This window comes from Loxodonta africana, chromosome 15 (genome assembly GCF_030014295.1).
Source record: "Loxodonta africana isolate mLoxAfr1 chromosome 15, mLoxAfr1.hap2, whole genome shotgun sequence".
NCBI lineage: Eukaryota > Metazoa > Chordata > Mammalia > Proboscidea > Elephantidae > Loxodonta > Loxodonta africana.
In genome coordinates, this window is record NC_087356.1 from 5,438,449 (window position 1) to 5,458,617 (window position 20,169).

The 20,169-nt window shown below is 45.9% G+C and overlaps 1 long non-coding RNA gene across 1 annotated transcript; it reads right to left on the reverse strand.

Annotated features, from left to right (window-relative positions):
• Positions 1 to 1,299: 1,299 nt before the first annotated feature.
• On the reverse strand, positions 1,300 to 3,120 carry LOC135227729 (uncharacterized). Its single transcript, XR_010317854.1, has 2 exons — positions 3,006 to 3,120; positions 1,300 to 2,373 (listed from the first exon to the last, which is right to left on the reverse strand). It is a non-coding gene; the product is annotated as an uncharacterized LOC135227729 (long non-coding RNA).
• Positions 3,121 to 20,169: the final 17,049 nt, after the last annotated feature.

A 20,169-nucleotide genomic window follows, 5' to 3' on the forward strand; every position in this document is an offset into this window, starting at 1 on the left:
TTTTTGATGCTGTCATGAATTGTTTACTTAATTTTATTTTCAGATTGTTCCTTGCAAGTGCATAGAAATACAATTGATTTTTGTATACTGATCTTTCATCCTGCAAACTTGCTGAACTCATTTATTCTAATAGTTTTTTTAGCGGATCCCTTAAGATTTTCTACACACAAAATCACGTTATCTGCAAATAGGGAGTTTTCCTTCTTTCCAATCTGGATGCCTTTTATTTCATTTTCTTGCCTAATTCCTCTGGCTAGAAGCTCCAACACGATGTTGCAAAAAAGTGGCAAAAGGGCACAGGCTTGCCTTGTTCCTGATCTTAGTGGAAAGCTTTCAATCTGTCACCAGTAAGTACGATGTTAGCTGTGGATTTTTTGTAGACGTCCTCTATCATGTTGAGAGAGTTCCCTTTGTTACAAAGTGGTGTTGAATTTTGTCAAATGCTTTTTCTGCATCTATTGAGATAGTCATGTGGTCTTTGTACTTTGTTCTATTAATATGGGGTATTACATTGATTGATTTGTGTATGTGAAGTCTACCTAGAATTACTGGGGTAAATCCTACCTGGTCATGGCCTATAATCCTTTTATATGCGGCCTGATTCAGTTTGCTAGTATTTTGTTGAGAATGATTATTTTCATCTGCATTCATAAGAGATATTAGTCTCTGTCTTTTCTTGTGATGTTCTTACCTGGTTTGGGCATCAGGGTAATAATTGCCTCATAGGATGAGTTGAGAAGTGTTCTCTCCTCTTCTATTTCTTGGAAGAGTTTGTAAAGAATTGGTATTAATTCTTCTTCAGATGTTTGGTAAAATTCACCAGTGAAGCCACCTGGGCCCAGACTTTTTTTTTTTTTTTTAATATTTTATTGTGTTTTTACTGAAAGTTTACACAAGAAATTAGGTTCTCATTTAACAATTTCTATACATATTATTTAGTGACATTGGTTACAATCTTCACAATATATCAGCATTCTCCTTATTTCCATTTTGGTTGTTCTGTTTCTATTCATCTAGCTTCCCTGAGCCCCCTTGCCTTCTTATCTTTGGTCTAGGGTAAATGTTAACCATTTGGTTTCATCTAGACAATTATTTTGAGAAGCACAGTGCTCACAGGTGATTTTTTTTTTTTTTTTTTTTTAAATGGGTCAATCTGTCGTTTGACTGAAAGATGATCTCCGGGAGTAGTTTGGGTTCCAAGTTTAGACAGTATCTCAGGGTGATAGTCTCAGGGATTCATCTAATCTCTACCAGTTATTATATATCTATCCAGATTTTCTCTCTCTTTATTGAGCAGGGTTTTTTTTTTTTGTAATTTTTAATACATCTTTTTTTTTGGAGACGTTTTAGTTTTACAGAAAATTTGCACAGGAAGTACAGAGAGTTACCCTATGCCCCCTCCTCCTCTGCATGTAATTTCTCCTATTGTTAGCATCTTACATCAGCGTGGTGCTTTTGTTACAATACATTATTATTAACTAAAGTTTATAGTTTACATTAGCCTTCTAGCGTTCGCTCTTGTGTTGTACAGTCCCGTGGGCTCGTCTGTTTGTTTAATTGTGGTGAAAATATACACAATACTGAGAGGATCTTCAAAGAATCAAGGCACCAGTAAAAGCCAAGTGAAGAACCTCAAAGACCCCCACTGAGGAAACGCTTGCAGCTGAGTCTCTTTCTTTCTTCCAAGCAACTAGCCTGTGGCTATAGCATTTAGACACTTTTCTTGAACACGTTTAACCTCCTGAACCGTTTGATCCAAAAGACGGACTTGCAAATGAAAGTGTGATGAAATTAAACTCTCATCATCTTGCAGTCCAACACGAAATGCAGCCAGATGGCCCTGGAGGCTGGGTGACATTACAGGGCTTCTTAGAGATGGTCGCCCCTCCCAAAGAGTATGAAGAAATGTTCTTGTCTTTCCATCCCCTTAGGCAGTTCAGAGGCCTCTGGAGAATTATCAACAATAGTCTTCTCCCATCCCACAGGCCCAGAGCTGTTCAGAGTCTTCACTGCAGACCTGGTTTCTTGGAATTTCTCCTCCACTCTAGCCTGGCTGCCCGGCAGCTACAGTTTCCTTCATTTCCTCATGTCTTGCTCTCTCTCAGAGCCATTTTCTTTGTTCTTGCTGATCATTACATAGAAATAGACTGAGGGTGCAATGTTAATAAACATGGAGAAGTTGTAAGACTCAAGAAATCCAACCAAGTTCTCGTGGTCATTCTTGGACTAGTTATTGACTTTCTTCTTCATGGAGCCCAGACGCTCTCTGCTGTTGTTGTTCTCCAAGTTTATTTCTGAAAGGAGTGCTTGTCAAACTCTCCCAGTTAATATTTCCCCATATCCAAGTCGTACAGGCTCCTTTATCCATGGGATCTGCAAGGGTAGAGTGGAAACTGATCAAGAGAAGTAAATGGCTAGTGTGACTTCATCCCTGGTCCAGCCACCTGCACTTCTCACCTGAGTGCCTGCAGGAACCTCCTCACTGCTGTCCCTGCTGTTGCCTTTGAACCCTACAGTCTGTCCTCATTGTAGGAGCCACAGCATTCTTCTTAAAACACAAGTCAGACCACGTTATTCCTCTGCTAGGATTAGCCCAATAGCTTCCCATCTCACTGAGAATAAAAGGTAGGCCTTGCTATGACCTAAGAGGCCCTACCTGGCTTGGCTCTCCACCTACCTTTCCTTCCACTCTTAACCTCTACCTGCTCCAGTTTCAGTGGTCTTCTTAAATGTACTAGGAACACTCTTGCCATTACATTTGCTGTTTCTTCTGCCTGGAACATTCTTCCCCCAGAGAGTCAGTCACAGGCTCACCCCTTTACTCCTTTCAGGTCTTTACACAAATGTCACATTCATAGTGAAGCTGTCCCTGACCACTCTATTTAAAATTTAATCCTCATCCCCACTCCTAAAAAACTCCATCCTCTTTATTGCTTTGATTTTACTTATTTATCATGTTGTTAAGGAGCCCTAGTGGTGCAGTGGTTAAATGGTCTCCTGCTCACCCAAAGATTGGCAGTTTGAACTCTCCAGCCACTCCATGGGAGAAAAGACTTGGTGACCCGCTTAGATAAGATGCTCGTCCCCTGCAGATTATCTGGCTCTTTCTTCTTCAGCCGTAGACTGCTGAAAGAAATAAACTTTTTACATCTCAGTGGGGTGGGGTTGAATAGGAGTCCTGGTGGCACAGTGGTTAAGAGCTCAGCTGCCAACTAAAAGATTGGCAGTTGGACTCCATCAGCTGCTTCTTGGAAACCATATGGAGCAGTTCTATTCTGTCCTATAGGGTCACTAGGAGTTGGAACTAACTCAACAGCAACAGGTTTGGTTTTTGGGGTTTGGTATAGGTCGCTGGAGCCCTGGTGGCACAGCAGTTAAGAGCTCGACTACTAACCAAAAGGTTCATAGTTCAAGTCCACTAGCCCCTTTTTGGAAACCCTATGGGGCAGTTCTACTCTGTCCTATAGGGTCGCTGAGTCGGAATCAATTCCACGGCAATGAGTTTGGTTTGGTTTAATGGATAATGGTGTTCAACATTTGGATATCCTTTTTGGTGGAATATCTGTTCCAGTCTTCTTAAGGAACCTTTCTCTTCTCCATTCCCATCTCTCTCTGGGTGATCTCACCTACTGCCACAGCTTTAAACTCTAGCCATGTGTCAATGACTCTCAATTAGACACCTCTGGCTCTGTGTAGTGGTTAAGTGCTACAGCTGCTAACCAAAGGGTCGGCAATTCAAATCCACCAGGCGCTCCTTGGAAACTCTGTGGGGCAGTTCTACTCTGTCCCATAGGGTCGCTATGAGTCAGAATTGACTCGACGGCACTGGGTTTTGGGGGCTCTGACTCCCAGGCTTATTTATCTAACTGCAAACTTGACGTGTCCACATGGATACCTAACAGGCATCTCACTGTCCACAACACAACTCTTGCCTTCCCTCAGACCTACTTCTCCCCCCAGTCTTCTCACCTTAGAGATCAGTATCCTCATACACCTAGTCACTCAAGCCAGGTTCCTGGGAGTCATCTTGGATTTCACCTTTTCTTCTCACATCCATGCCGTGTCCATGACCCAAATCCACAAGCTCTGTAGACCCAGTTACCTAAACACCCTCTCCTCCCTGCCACTTTAACCCAAGCCACTGTCACTGCTCATCTAGACTACAGCAATAATCTCCTAGCTGCCTTCCCTGCTTCTGCTTCTCTCCCTCCAATCTATTCACCACAGGGTAGAAAACCATTTTAAAATTTACATCACATTATGCTACTCTCTGCTTACAATTTCTAGGCTTCCCAACACACTTAACATTTCTTTACTCATTTATTTTGTCCACTTCAACTAGAATGTGTATTTTATGAGAGATGATACCTTTCTATAGGAGCCCTGGTCACGTAGTGGTTAAGAGCTGTGGTGCTAACCAAAAGGTCATCAGTTCGAATCCACCAGCCACTCCTTGGAAACCCTATGTGGCAGTTCCTCCCTGTCCTATAGGGTTACCATGAGCCAGAAGTGACTCAACAGTAATGGGGATAATTCCTTTCTGTCTTATTCATTCCAGTTTTCCCAGGATCTGTCAAGCAACAAGGGACTCTATAAAATACCTGTTGAATAAATAAGTGAATTAATGAATGAGTTCCTGCAGGGCAACAGCAGCCATAATAATGAAACAAATTGTTTCGGGACTCTGTATCAGCGTACATTGACATGACTGTTAAACGTGCATATAGTCCAGTCACAACAATGTACAAAGAATACGTATACGGAAAGATTGGATGGAAAGAAATAAAAATGTTAATAACGGTTGTTTTGAGGTAGAGAGATTATAGGCAGATTTCCTCCTCCCTCCTTCTACTTTGCTGAATTCTTCATATTTTCAGAATTAGCATGAATACCTTTTATAATAGAAAGAACTTAAATGAGTTTTATTTTTTATGTCACCCACTGGGGTCTTTCTCCCAGGCGAAATTATTCCTGTGATTCTGACCATTCCATTTCCTTACACCAATCATCTTTGGGCCCTTTGCAACCCTCTTCTCAAGAAGCACAATCTCTCCTCACTGGTCACAACCCTCAACAAGTTTTCATTCAGATTTTAGTCCAAAATATTCTCCTGCAGGTCTGAAAATTCAAGGAAACGGAATTTTCCTTTCATAGTAGGTGTCATGAAGCAAATGTGTTCAAAAGTGGTAATAAAAAGTCTTGATTTTAGGAGTGGCTCCTCAAGGGACCTGGCAATTAATTCCTGAATGAATGCCTGAGACAACTCTAATGAGCTTCATATGCTTCCTCTTTTTATAAATGGAATTGAATGAGTTATGTTATTCACACTTTCCAAGTGTGAATCTTAGCTGAAGTAGGCTTAATTACGTGTGGGTAAAGTACTATGAAAGCAACATGGTACTCAAAGCTAATCTACGGGAATTAAAGAAATACATGTCATGCTACAAAAGTGAGCATTTTTCTTTTTTTTAAAAAAAACCCAATGTAGTTGCCAGGTATCCGGGCATGTGTTGCTTCACCCTCCATCAAGCAGTGACCCCAGATATGGTGCTGACATGTTAATTTCAGGAATGCGTGTCTGAGAGGAGAAACATAGGACATGTTTTACGACAAGTTTCACTCAGGAGCAGAGTCCCAAGCTGGCTCTGGGGGTGGTCTTGTGGCCACCCGAACAAGTCAGGTTTCTTGCCAGTCCTGAAACTGGCTCATTTTCAGGAATCATTAGAAGAAGCTAAGTGTAGCAGGTAGAAGAGAGGGCATCCAAACTGCTCGAAGATCCTGGACAACGTGGACCCCCATGCACCCCAGAGCCCATCAGATTCAGAAGGGAGTCACAACCCATCCGCCACAATTTCCTTCTCATGACCACTGACTCCTGCCATCAGTGAGGCTTTTGATGTTGGGCACGTATGGGGATAAGATCTGGTCTTTGCCCTTAAAAATTTTACCGTCTTATTGGAAAGCTACAACCCACAGCTGAGAAGAGAAACTATTTCAGCCAGCACATGGTCTGTGAAGGAGCCCTGGTGGCTCAAAGATTAAATGCTTGTCTGCTAACCGAAAAGTTGATGGTTCAAATCCACCCGGTGGAGAAAGACCTGATGAGCTGTTCTTGTAAAGATTACAGCCAAGAAAACCCTATGAGGCAGTTCTACTCGGTCGCATGGGGTCGCTATGAGTTGGAGTAGACCCCACAGCACGCCACCACAACATGTGGTCTGAGCCGAGACGGGAAGGGGTTCAGTAGGTCAGAGGAGGGAGTGGATTATCAAGGACCGAGGTGGCAGCAGACTAGCAGAGCTGAGGTGTCACAGCCAGACCTCCGACCTGGCAAGTTTAAGCTGATATGGGACATCATTGTCTTGAGAGCTCGCAGAGATGTCGCCCGCCAAGCTTTCTCAGGAGGCCTGACTGGCTGGAGAACAGGCATCTTTCTATGGAGCAGAATCTTCAAGAAGCGCCTTCATCCTGTGGCTATAATCCTGCTGTGCAAAGGCAGCCAGAAAAGGAGCTCCTTCAGGGGGTCTGAATGTGCTTTACTGCCGATGAGCTGGGCTAGTGGAAGGAAGCCTGTGACAGAACCTCTATCGGAAAATTGCTTAATCTCTCCTCTAAACGTAGGCTGTGAATTTGCCTTTCTGGTTATGCTTTGCTTAGGCGTCTACTAAAATGAGTGAGCACTTCCCACTCACATATGTGTTAACAGATGAGGAGAGAGTGGGAAACTGACTGGGCAGGAAGGGGAACTGAGCCCAAGTGGGAAGACACTGACTTGTGTGCCGAAGGGTATAATCAATAAGTGCAAATTAGCGACAATGACAGTGTTTCATCTATCAGACTGACAAAGACTAAGGGGCTGACAAACTTCAGCACTAGTGAGGGTGTAGGCAATAAATGGGCACACAAGTGTATTATTGGTGCAAGGGTAAATCAGGACACCGTTTTGGCTTGCAGCTTCACATTTACTAAAATGTTTAAGTTCATACCTTTTGACCCAGAGTTTCCACTTCTAAAATCTAAGCCTCCAAACCTTCCTGTGGTTGTTACTGGGTGCTGTCGAGCTGATGGCGACTCATAGCAACCCCACACGGCAGAGTAGAACTGCCCCATAGGATTTTCTTGGGTGTAATCTTCACAGGAGCAAATTGCCACGTCTTTCTCCCTCAGAGCCACTGGGCCAGCAGTTGAGCACTTAACCATTGTGCCACCAAGGCTTACTTAAAACCCTCCTATACATGCACAAAGATTCAAGAATGTTCTTTGCAGCATTATCTGAACAACTGAAAGTATTGAAAACTTAGAAGTAACCAAAATAAACCCTGAAAAAGATTACATAAATGTTGTGATACCTACATGGTAGAATACAAGTCTTAACAAGAAGGAGTTAGACCTCTTTGTACTGATGTGAAAAAGTGAGAAGAGCAAGCTCAGAACACCATTAGGGTGTGAATCTATACCCCAAAGAATCACCAACGACAGTAATAAAGTTAATACCCTTATAACAGAGAAGATAGAAAATGATATACTGATCTCTAGCAGTGTGTCTCTAGACGTGAGACTATGTACGTTCCTGTAAAATCTGGAATTCTGCATAACTCATTTTTTTTTTTTTTTTTCATACCATGTAATCAGGGAAAAGGTAGGGCATATTTCAGTGTAGTCCTGAAACACACCTCCACTCCACTGACATCAGCAGAGATTATTCATGACCAAAAGGAGCCCTGGTGGCTCAGTGGTTTAGCACTCAGCTACTAAACAATTGGTCTACTGTTTGAACCCACCAGGCACTCTGTGGGAGAAAGATGTGGCAGTCTGCTTCCATAAAGATTACAGCCTTGGAAACCGTATGGGGCAGTTCTCTATGTCCTATAGGGTCGCTATGAGTCAGAACCCGCTCAGCGGCAAGGAGTTTTATTCCCGACCTTTGTAAACGTGGGGGCGTAGGAAGTGGTATTTCACAGAGACCATAGGAGACAAAATTCCCGTGTGAATAAACGAGCCGTGTGGACAAGTCTACGTGGCAAGGCTTCTTTAGGTACCCACGTCAAGAGTTTCAGCTGGTTGTGTGTTTTTGAACAAGTAACTTTTAAGTCTCTTGAAGCCTCAGCTTCTTCATTTGTAGCATGAGCTTAGGCAAAGTATCCCTTTTCAGGCCCCCTTCACTTAAGATGGGATCAGTGCCCAGGTAAGGGAAATCTGTGTAAATGGTTCTTCCCAGCAAATGGCAGTGATCTGAGAGCAGACAGACCTCCTCTGAGGTAGCCAAACATAGACTTTTCCAGAACAACCTTGGTGGCCTTGCCCTCTGCAGTAGTTCTCTCATTCTTCCCAGGCCTTGTGCTTCCCCGTCTCCACGTGACTAAATAGAGAGAGGAGAGAGCAAGGAATGATTTAGGAGAAGAAGGATGAATGATGAGGGGTCAGTCAAGAGAAAGGGCAGTTAACGATGAGTTACTGGAGGTGTAAGTCACATTAACAAAAGTTTGAAAAACAAACCAAACATTTGGAGGCAAGGCCGGCAAGGTGATGACTAACACATAGCCAACAGAGCCTGGCATTCCACTGCAGGCTGCCCCAGAGGCCCGGTTCCACAACGTGGCCATTGATGCAGCCCAGGTGTTCGCAGCCTCTCCACCCTTCTTTCCTCTTCCAACCCACCGCCCTCCCCTCTCCTCCCCGCCTCCCTGCTGCTTCAGGCTGGAGGCTGCTGGCTGCACAGGAAGCTGTGTGTGCAGACCCTGCAGTGGGTCAGGAGCCCCGGAGGGCTAGTGGCTCCCAACCTGCCCTCCTATGACAGCAGATTGGTTTCCGACATGCTGTCAGGCATTGAGTCCTTTGAAGTACCCTGCAGAACGTAAGCCTTTACTGCCAGCAAGGCCTGGGCCCAGAGAGGATGATGAGGAATTAACAACGTTAGAGCAGTTATATCCACCTGATAACAGCACAGTACACGTTCTTCCCCAGTGCACATGGATCATCCTCCAGGACAGACCACGTGTTAGGTCACAAAACAAGTCTCAATACATGTAAGAAAATGAAATCATATGAAGTATTTTCTCTGACTACAGTGGTATATGAAGCTAAAATTTAATAACTGAAAAAGAAGACTGGAAAATACACAAACATGGAGATTAAACAACACGCTATTAGCCAACCGACGGGTCAAGGAAGGAATGAAAAGGAAACAGGCATCACCATTCCACTGAGCGGTGGGGAGGTCAGGGAGGCCAGACCACCTGTCCAGAGTCACCCAGCCAGAAAGGAACAGAATCGAGGCTCACACTCAGGTCTGCCAGGGCCCTCTCGCTCTGACAGGCTGCCTTTGACTTTTTCCTTCTGTCTTTCCCGGTACATCTCCCACCCCTTCCTCCAGTAATCTGACTATGTCCCACAGCATCGTTACAGAGCTTCACACACTTGCCAAACCTTCCGGTTGGAAAGCAAGACCTGCCAAAAGCAGGATGTCTCCACCTCTCTCTGTTCGTGGTGTGTGCCCTTGAATACACTAACATCCAAAAATCCATTGAAAATCTCGGCAAATAATTACAAAGTCATCGCTACCTCAGTGTGACATTACGCCCCAGTGTTGAAAACCCTTTGGTGACCCAATGACTTTCTCCTTGGAATTTTTGGTTGTTTTTTTTACCATGTGTTTTCACTAATGGAAGGCATGCTGATTAAAGGATCAATTCAGAATTTTTGTCACGATTTGTGGCTTTTGATACCTATTACCTGTAGTCACATATGTCCCAGTGGGTGATGAAAGTAGCCAATCCTACCCGTATGTGCCAAAGATAAAATCTTTTTTTGTTTTTTTAAATTTCTCAAAAATTTGCAAAACACGAGGTAAAGCATGAAGGCACCCGGCAAGAACTGCACCTATGTTTTATTCTTGTCTCCTCCTTTCAGCCTTTTTATTATTTTTCATGAAACTTTCCAAAACATGGTACGATGCATTTTTCTTTACTGCTAAAGCAGTACTTAACAGCCTAAATAAATAAAGCCAAGGGATTTTTTAAAATTATCACTACAGTACCTTCTTCATTACTGCAAAAGCGGCACTCACAGCCCAAACACGTAAAATTAAAGGAACCTGACTCTCAGAAGAATGACCACTACTATGTATTCTTCACCATGACAAACGCGGTCCTAACAGCTAAGAAGCAGGAACAGCTGCCCTGGAGCTCTGCAGGCCTGCTCCCAGCGGCACGTTCCACCTGCTACACGTGGAAGCAATGGTTGGGCCCTAAAATTGAATGCAGGTAAGAATGCCTTGCCTCTTGAAAGCTAACATTGCACTGCATTATTTCTTATTACAAAGGTATCACTTACTGTTTAGAAGCTAGAAAAGCAGTCCTGAAAGATCGCAGAGCAAAGAATCAAAGCAGAGCCGGGAGTCAGTAACACCTGGCAACAGCGAATGGTGTCTGGGAGAAACAGCCACTGGGACTGAATGAAGACCGGCAACTGGGAATTCTCACTTAAGTATATTCTCAGGAGACCTGGGAAACAGGGAGGAGGCTTATCTCCCAGAATTAAAGGCAAACCTGTCCGAAGCTTACAAAACTCACACACTCAGGGGAGATCACCTAACACAAGGCTCGTGCTACACAATAATGACGCTCTAAATCAGGGTGCTTGAATCTCACACATTTTAAAAGGCTCGCACCTTGAGGCCAAATGTGGTAAAATCAGACGAAGGCCTTTGCCGTGGCAAAGAACTCCAGAGGCATAAACAGTGGTTGGAATACCGAATATCCCACTAGTCACCGAAGGGTTAAAAGACCATCTGTGGTTATCGGGTTTGCAGTTATGTCTCTGGTCACCTATTGAGCAGGATGGTGGTTCCCGTCCTGAGCTCACTGTTATACCTTCAGGAGGCTACCAGGCAATGCCCAGCCCTCCCCACGTGCCAGCCTGGTCTGCTGGTGGCTCTCACCTCCGACTTCCTGTGAGCTACACGCAGCACCCACCACACTGCGTGGCCTGGCCAAGCCAACATCCATTCTGATAGACCTCAGGGTGATAAGATGTCTGCTCAGTTTCATCAAACATAAACTGTACGCATTGACCCAAACTTGGCCGCGATGGATTGTAGCACACAGGTTGAAAGCTGCTGTGTGAAAGAGCTAACTGAAAATGGCTGTTCAGAGCTACTTCCCCTCGGCATGACTGCTGCTGGAGTGAGATCCCTGAAGACTCGGCTGTCTTCACCATGCAAAGGGTAAGTCAGAACTAGTGTATTTCAGAGGCCCGCAGGGGAAAAGTTCGGGAAGAGGCAGGGAGGGCGGTGGGTGAGTAGAGGGTGTTCCGCAGTCTCTTAAATCACCCACAGCTTGTTGTCCAAGTTCTGCTGAGAGAAAGCTGGAGAGTTTACAATGGTTCTCCGATGTAAGACTCCACCTTAAAATACGGCAAGGGCGGAGTTTATGTGTTCTTCCCCCTGAAGAGGGCCAGGGGCCTTCTGTGACATTTCCCTCCCTTCCCAGGAAGCCTTCCCAGAGCCATCCCTGTCCTGAGGGCAGTGCTGGGTTGTCTGCAAGAGCTATTTCCATCTTAATTGGCAGATCTGAAGTAAGCCCGAAAATCAGGGAGCTGATAGCCCTAAGCACAAAGTCACCAGTGAGGTCCCTAAGAATGAGGTGGTAAAATGATGGTCAGATGCATATTAGCTACATTTAACCACATTTTATCCTCCATGTAATTGCCCGGGGAAACCTCTGTCTGACAGAACACCCGAACTTCTCAGTCACCATCCTTGCGTGTTCACACTACACTGCAGAGTATGGGCCTCAAAACAAGTGAAATCTAACCAAGGTGTTCTTGTTTAAGAAACAGATCCTGAATTAGAGCCGTGAGAACATTCGCAATTTTACAAGATACGATTTACTGAACGTGTGGCAATTTTACAAAATATGACTTACCTTGCTGACATTATAAAGCTCCACACCCTAATTTTACCCACCAAACCAAAAAAACCAAACCCGTTGCCATCGAGTCAGTTCCAACTCATCGTGACCCTATAGGACAGAGCAGAGCTGCCCCACAGGGTTTCCAAGGAGCAGCTGGTGGATTCCAACTGCCAACCTTTTGGTTAGCAGCCGAGCTCTTAACCACTGTGCCACCAGGGCTCCAATTTTTACCTATATTCTAATTGTTCTGTAATCTGATAGGCATTTTACTGAAAGAAAGCATAAACGTGAATTCCTTTTTGTGTCTTTTCCGTCACTGGTGTATTTCACACAATACCCAACAGTAAGGCAGGTCACTGCTTACCCAAGGCCAGTCTGTGTGGCACTAGGCCAGCACAGTCGCCCATGCACAGCGACCCCACATACGTTCAATCATTCTGTCGACAAGCACTTACTGCCCTCCCGTGACTGTGTTCTGCACTCGGTATGGTTAGGAAGCCTGCAAGATGGAAGGCGTGACTCTTAGAAAGAAAACCCACCACGTGTCTGTCAATTTATCCTACTGTGGTGGCTTCTGTGTCCCTATGATGCTAGAAGCTATGCCACCAGTATTTCACAAACCAGCAGGGTCACCCATGGTGGACAGGTTTCAGCAGAGCTTGCAGACTAAGACTAGAGAGAAAGGTCTGCTGATCTACTTCCGAAAATTAGCCAATTAAAATCCTGTGGCACCTGCCCAAAAGCAAAAACAGCAAGGGACAGGAAAAGCAGATGAATGGACTCAGGGAACCCGGGGCGTAACGGGAAAGGGAAAAGCGGATGAATGGACTCAGGGAACCCGGGGCGTAACGGGAAAGGGAAAAGCGGATGAATGGACTCGGGGAACCCGGGGTGTAACGGGAAAGGGAAAAGCGGATGAATGGACATGGGGAACCTGGGGTGCAACAGGAAAGGGATAAGCGGATGAATGGACAGGGGGTACCTGGGGTGTAATAGGAAAGGGAAAAGCGGATGAATGGACATGGGGAACCCGGGGTGTAGCAGGAAAGGGAAAAGCGGATGAATGGACTTGGGGAACCCGGGGTGGAACAGGAAAGGGAAAAGCGGATGAATGGACATGGGGAACCCGGGGTGTAACAGGATAGGGAAAAGCGGATGAATGGACTCGGGGAACCCGGGGTGGAACGGGAAAGGGAAAAGCGGATGAATGGACATGGGGAACCCGGGGTGTAGCAGGAAAGGGAAAAGCTGATGAATGGACTTCGGGAACCCGGGGTGTAACGGGAAAGGGAAAAGTGGATGAATGGATATGGGGAACCCAGGGTGTAAGAGGAAAGGGAAAAGCGGATGAATGGACATGGGGAACCCGGGGTGTATCGGGAAAGGGAAAAGCGGATGAATGGACTTGGGGAACTCGGGGTGTAACAGGAAAGGGAAAAGTGTTGACACATTGCGAGGGTAGCAACTGATGTCACAAAACAATTTGTGTATAAATTTTTAAATGAGAAATAAAGTGCACTATAAGCTTTCACCTAAAGCACAACAGAATGAAAAAAAGAAAGCCCTGTGGATCACAGCAGAACGCTGTCTGACTTGTTTGCTTTGGACACCTCGTCAGGCAGGCTTGGTCGTGGGCGGAGGACATCACGTTTGGCGAGGGTCTGGGTGAGCCTTGGTGACATGGATTGGCACAACAGCCACAACGACGGCAGACATGATGATGATGGTGAGGATGATGCAGGACTGGGAGACACTTCACTGTGCTGCGTGCGAGGTTGCAGCTAACATCAACAAGAAAGTAACGCGGTCATTTTCTTCTTTGTATGCGGACGTGGTCTATATCTGCATACATCTACCACCTCATTTAAGACGATTTGGGCAACCCCGGCAGGCCCGTCTTCCACTTGTTCTCTGAGGGTCCTGTGAGGTCCACATGGCAGTGGCCACACACAGTCAGGTCTTGTCAGGACTTTCTAGGGATCCCGGCCCAGGACAGAGGACAGCTATAGTGTGGGATGTATTTTCTAGTTTATTGCTTTTGACTGAAATAATAACATTCACCCTGACATGATGACTTCACCAATTAGACCTGGGCAAAGAAAAAAGTCTGATGGCATAGATTTAGCTGTGGAAAAAGAACCCTCTCCAGTAGTCCCTGCAGTGACAGCTTGGATTCTCTCAGGGAGGGGTAGCAGGAAGGCACAGAGCAGAAGTCCACAGGGAGGCCCGAGCCTCCTGGAGCAGCTGGCCGCCCCTCCACCAAGCCCTCCGGGAATGCTAGCAAGGAGCAGACCACCTGCTGGGCATTTCCTCTCCTTTCTGGTACTGCACACCCAGAGCAGCTGGGGGCGGGCAACAGGCAGGGCTGAAAAGCAGGGCCTGGGCAGCAGGGGGGCCCCACAATCCTCAGGCTGAAGATGTTCAGACCTGCCTTGGATGGAAGCGCCTGAGGGCAGGGCCTCACAGTATCCAGCTGCACACATACACACACACACACACACACACACAAATAGAAAAAGCTAAATCCGTTGCCATCGAGTTGATTCCAACTCTTAGCGACCCTATAGGACAGAGTAGAACTGCCCCATAAGGTTTCCAAGGAGCCACTGGTGGATTCAAACTGCAGCCGTAGCTCTTAGCCGCTGCACCACCAGGGCTCTGGCTGCACACATAGCAAACGTATATTGAATGCTTTCAATATATATTTGAAAATGACTGGCTCCAAGTCCAAGGACATTAAAGCCCTTCTTTGAGGAGCCCAGGTCCTTTCTTGGGGTGTTGGCAGGCCTTCCTCCAAGCCAACACCCCTTTGTGTACAGGAGACCTCAAGCAGGGTGTGGGGCTGTTTATGTTACCATCTCTTGGGGGGTATTGAGTTATAAATCAATAGACTTTAGGCATTTTCCAGGGAGTCTTTAAAAACAAACAAAATAAAATGGAGTTTCTTTAAAGAAAGTAATTTTGAGTAATTGTTTAAAAATATGACTGTCACTCCGCTAAGGCCCACAAGAGTGAGTATTTATTCTGTTTTGGTTTTGAAATTAAACCGTCAGCCAAGTTAAAAAAAAATCTTTTTCATCCCTGGCTGCTGCCTACAAGGATGAACGGGGCCGGCAGACACTCGCCAAAGCTTCGGCTCCTCCCGGGGGACGCTCTTAGTGTCCCGGGTTCTTACAAAAAGAGGGAGACATGAGAAGCTCTCAGGTCAGCAGCAAGGCCCCAGGTGCCTGGGAGCTGACATCACCAGGTGAATAAACGGGCATTTACTATAGGCCGAGTACATTCTCATGTCCTGTGAAGGGTAAAGCATGAGGCTGCACCCATGGCTGTCTTGTGGGAAATGTCTCCAGCCCTTGAAGTGCAGGGGATCCGCTTTGGTACAATGTAATTTATTGTTTCACGTCACTTAGCAGCCCCTCCCATCCCTAACATCCTTAGCAAACAAGTTGTGGACCTATTTGCACCTAGCGCTGGACCACGGAGATGGGTGGCAGCCCTGGGCCTGTTCCTCACTTCCTCACTCCCTTCTTGGGTGATGGCAGCTAACCCCTCAGAGCCTCCCTGTATGGTGAGGTTGTCCACTGGCCAGTAATGCCTGCATCAAACAACAACAGCAAAGCCATTGGCTATGTGGCTTAAGTAAAATTAACTTAGAAGGCTTTATAATAACTTTGTTGTTGTTAGCTGCCGTCGAGTGATGCCAACTCAGGGTGACCTTCTGCACAAGAGAGCAAAACGTGGCCTGGTCCTATGTCACCCTCCCAACTGCTGTGGCTATCGTACCAATCTATCTCACCCAGGGTCCCCCTCACACTCACTGGCCCTCTACCTCACCAAACATGATGTCCTCCACCGAAACCTGTCCATCATGGGTGACTCTGCTGTTACCTGAAATACCAGTGGCACAGAGTCCAGCATCACAGCAACACACAAGCCACCGCAGTATGATAAACTGACAGATGGGTGGTGGGTCGTAATAGTAGCCCTTTCTGTACCCTGGGGGATGGCCTTCGTATTCATCATTTCACAACAACCTCATGAGTCTGATATTATCCTCTTACAGGTGAGGAAACTGAGGTGCAGAGAGGTGAAGTAACTTGCTCAAAGTCACACAGCCAATTAGCGAGGTAGCCAGAACTCAATCTTGATTTTCCTGACTCCAAAGCCCAAGCCTTTGACCACTGCCCCATCCAGCCTCAGGGTAGACAAAGCACCTAAAAACGAGGTTTACACATTTATTCTTTCCCCTGGCTTTCCTCCCCTCCCTGGTAAACACTAACACACTCCATAAAGTTGTGTAATGTGGTTTCTCAGTCACACACATATTCACTTTTCCTTAGGTATCAACCCAACTTTTATCTAAAAACCCATCTTAAAGTGAACTTGCAAGGAACTGAAGGGGCTGTGTTAACAGTTCAGGGCCTTCCCTGGGGATTTCTGCTGTAAGACTAAACCTTGCCATATAAATCTTGTCCAGGAAAAGAGAAATACCTGGGCTGTGGTGGGACAGAGTTACAGGAAGACATCTACAGCGGCCGGGACCCCCTGCTCACAGACTCCCGGGAGATCAGAGGGCAGTCAGGCCTCAGGTTTCCCAGGAGGGACAGTCGGTGGAGGAGCCCTGAGTGCTGAGGCTGCAGGATGAATTCTGCACCGTACAGCTCCTGAGATAAGTTACGGGCGGCAGACTGGATAACCAGCCAGACCCCCTTCTAGCTCAGATAAGATTCGGGTGCTCTGTCTCCAAATGTGTTACTAAGACTCTGCTCGGTCTGTGCCCAGGCGGGGAGACCTGCAGAGCTAGCGCCAACAGAGACAAGGGACCCCTCCAAGGTTATGGGGAGTGCGACTATTGTGAGAGCCCACGGCCGGAGACTGGGGGTCTCAACAGGCATCGGGGGGCGGGGAACTCCGCTAGTTCAGCACCCAGCCACTGCTTTAACTATCTTACTCTCAATGTAATCACATTTGATAAAACATGGATGTTTCATAATAAATACTGCGTTTTCATAAATCTGTCCATGAGATCAAGTAGCGTGCCAGAAAACACTATGAAATATGTATCAAAATCTGTGGGAGCCTCCTCTGAGTGTTTTACATAAATCTTTACCTGTGAGAACATTTCAGGGAGAGAATTGGGGCTCTGAAGACATGAAGCCTTTTTCTCCATTGCAGTAAGGTACTTATTAGCACATTTGTAGAAATGCAAGTTCACAGTGGGGATTTCCACACTCGGTGCTGTCACCCAGAAGTCCCCCAGGCTTGGCTTTTTGGTTTTGGAAACCCTGGTGGGGTAGTGGTTAAGAGCTACAGCTGCTAACCAAAAAGTTGGCAGCTCAAATCCACTAGGCGCTCCTTGGAAACTCTATGGGGCAGTAAATGTAAAGATACAAGGAACATGGCGGGGGGACAAGAGGCAGGGGTTGTGGCACATACTGACCCTCTCCGAAGGAAGCATGGGAGCGGTCAGGAAATGAGCCCTGTTACTGGTTCTGGGGGACACTGTTGATCCAGGAGAGCTTGCTTGCTGCCTGACAGATGGGGCTGGGCTGGAGGGCATGTGCAGTAATTGTTCACATGAACGTAAAACATGTTCCTTAGAGTGACAGTACCATTTTTTTCCAGTTGCCTTTAGTCAGTTTCAACTCCAGATGACCCCATGTGTGTCAGAGTAAATCTGTGCTCCATAGGGTTTTCAATGGCTAATTTTTCAGAAGTAGATTGCCAGGCCTTTCTTCCAAGGTACCTCTGGGTGGACTCAAGCTGCCAACCTGTTGATAAGCAGAGGAGTGCATTTACTGTTTGTACTACCCAGGGCCTCCACAGGGTAAGCTATACCAAAAAACGGGTGGATTCCGACTCGTAGTGACCTCATAGGACAGAGTAGAACTGCCCCATAGGGTTTCCAAGGCGGCAATCTTTACGGAAGCACATTGCCACATGCATTTATTTATAACACTCTTTCCATAGAGAATCGTGGTCTAACACTAACCAGTTCTCCTCTACCACTTGAGCACACAGCCTGTATCTGGCACGTCACCTCAGATCCTGTCAGCCTCATCTCTTATTCTAGCTGCTGATTTGGGAACCAGTTCAGGGCAGGTTGCAACCAGCTTCATGCAGGTGTGAGCTGGCAGCACCTTGCCTCACCACACCTGCTTCAGAACTTTTCTGATGCTGAGGTGTAGAACACCTGTGGGAACTGTCACAGAGACACACACACACCCACACACCCCATCTGAAAGTGCAGGAGAATTAACACCCTGGGTGGTGGCCTTTTACCTGTGAGATACGGGAGGGGGAGTCAATGCCTTCCCTTCATTTCTCAGGTGGGAGATACCAAGTCTTACTCCAGAAGACACCCAGGCAGTCCCAAGGAGTGAGCATCCAGTGACCCACTGGGCCTCTCAAATCCATAATGTATCTCTTCCTTGCTGGCTGTCCCTCACTCCTTCTCCCAGGGATCACACCCCTGAATAAATCTTAATTAAATCGCCCATCATCTTGGGCTGTACTTCTGAGGGAATCCAGACTGAGACAGCTGTTTCTAAATGTTATCTGCTTCACATGAGTACCACCTGGAGAGCCAGACAGGCCTGAGGCTTCTTGGGGCAGCATTCTGTAAGCGTGACTGTTGACTAGTTTTATCTCTCTGGGCACCAGCCGTGCCCATGATGCTCAGTCTAGGTGCATTTGACCAGGAGCACATTTGTGACCCATAAGCCCAGAAGGATTTCGTCTAACATGGGTGTCTATAAAGACAAAGGAATACTTGCTTCTTGCTCTAGAGAGAGGATGTCTTAGGCTGGGTTCTCCAGAGAAGCAAAACCAGTAAAGTGTGTAAATATGTATATAGAGAGACTTATATCAAGGAAACGGCTCACGTGATTATAGAGGCTGGAATGTCCCAAGTCTGTGGATCCGAATAGAGGCTTCTCCCGATTCATGTAGCTGCAGAGGCTGGCAAACCCAAGATTAGCAGGTCAAAGAGCAGGGCTCTTGCTTGCAGGCTGTGAAGATCGACGAATCCCAAAATCGGCAGGTAAGCTGCTAGTTCAAGTCCCAAGAACCGTAGGTCAGAGGAACAGGAGGTTGTCGCGGGATACAGAGAGAGCAAAAAAGCCAGAACGTTTGCTTATATTTGGATGCAGTCCACACCCCCAAGGAAACTCCCTTTCAGCTGATTGGCTACTCACAGCAGATTCCATCATAGGAGTGATCACATGTAAACCCTGAGAATCATGGCCCAGCCAAGCTGACACACAATCTTAACCATGACAGAGGACAACATACAGTTTATTATAGAGTCAATTTAGAAAACTATCTCTAGGTAATATAGAAAATTTCTGATAGTAATTTTCAATTCCTCATACTGACATGCATGAGAACACCTTTAATCACCCGTGGAAAAGAGACTGTATATATGCTCTGATCTGGTCCAGGTTTCTTGCCTTTTTTTCATTGCCCAGTCCTGAATTTTCTCTTTTCCGGATTTTTTTTTTTTTAATTTTATTGTGGTAAAGTAAAACAAAAACATCTGCCCTTTCAATCACTTTGACATGTACAATTCAGTGACATTGATTGTTTGCCATGTTATGTAAACATCATCACCATCCATTTCCAAATTTTTTTTAGCACCCTTTACAGAAACCTAATACTCCTTAACCAATACCTCTCCATCTCCCCCTCCCAGCCAGCCCTGGCAAGCATTACTAACTAATAACTTTGGTCTCTGTGCACTTGCCTATTCTGGACATTTCACATAAGTGGGATCATGCAATATTTGTCCTTTTGTGTCTGACTTATCTCACTCAGCATGATGTTTTCAAGGTTCATCCATGTGATAGTATATATCAGAACTTTGTGTCTCGTTATGAATGAATAATATTCCATTGTATGTATATACCACATTTTGTAGTCCATTTATCCGTTGGTGGGCACTTGGGTTGTTTCCACCTTTTGGTGATTGTGAATAATGCTGCCAACAGACATTGGTGAATTCTTCTCTGGAATTTGTTGTCCCACAAAGCCCGTGCAAGGATATCATTTCTAGGGTCAGGTTCAAAGCAGGGCTTCGAATCAGTTCTTCCTGGTTCAGGCATGGTTGAGGAAGAGAAACCAGAACAGACCCAAATTTTTAAAATTGGGGTAAACTAGAATGGAACCGAAATGGGGAAAACTATAGGCCCAAGCCCTGCTAGAAACTTAATCTTCTTCTTAGAAAACAAGGGCAGTATATGCGTTTCATAGCAACCAA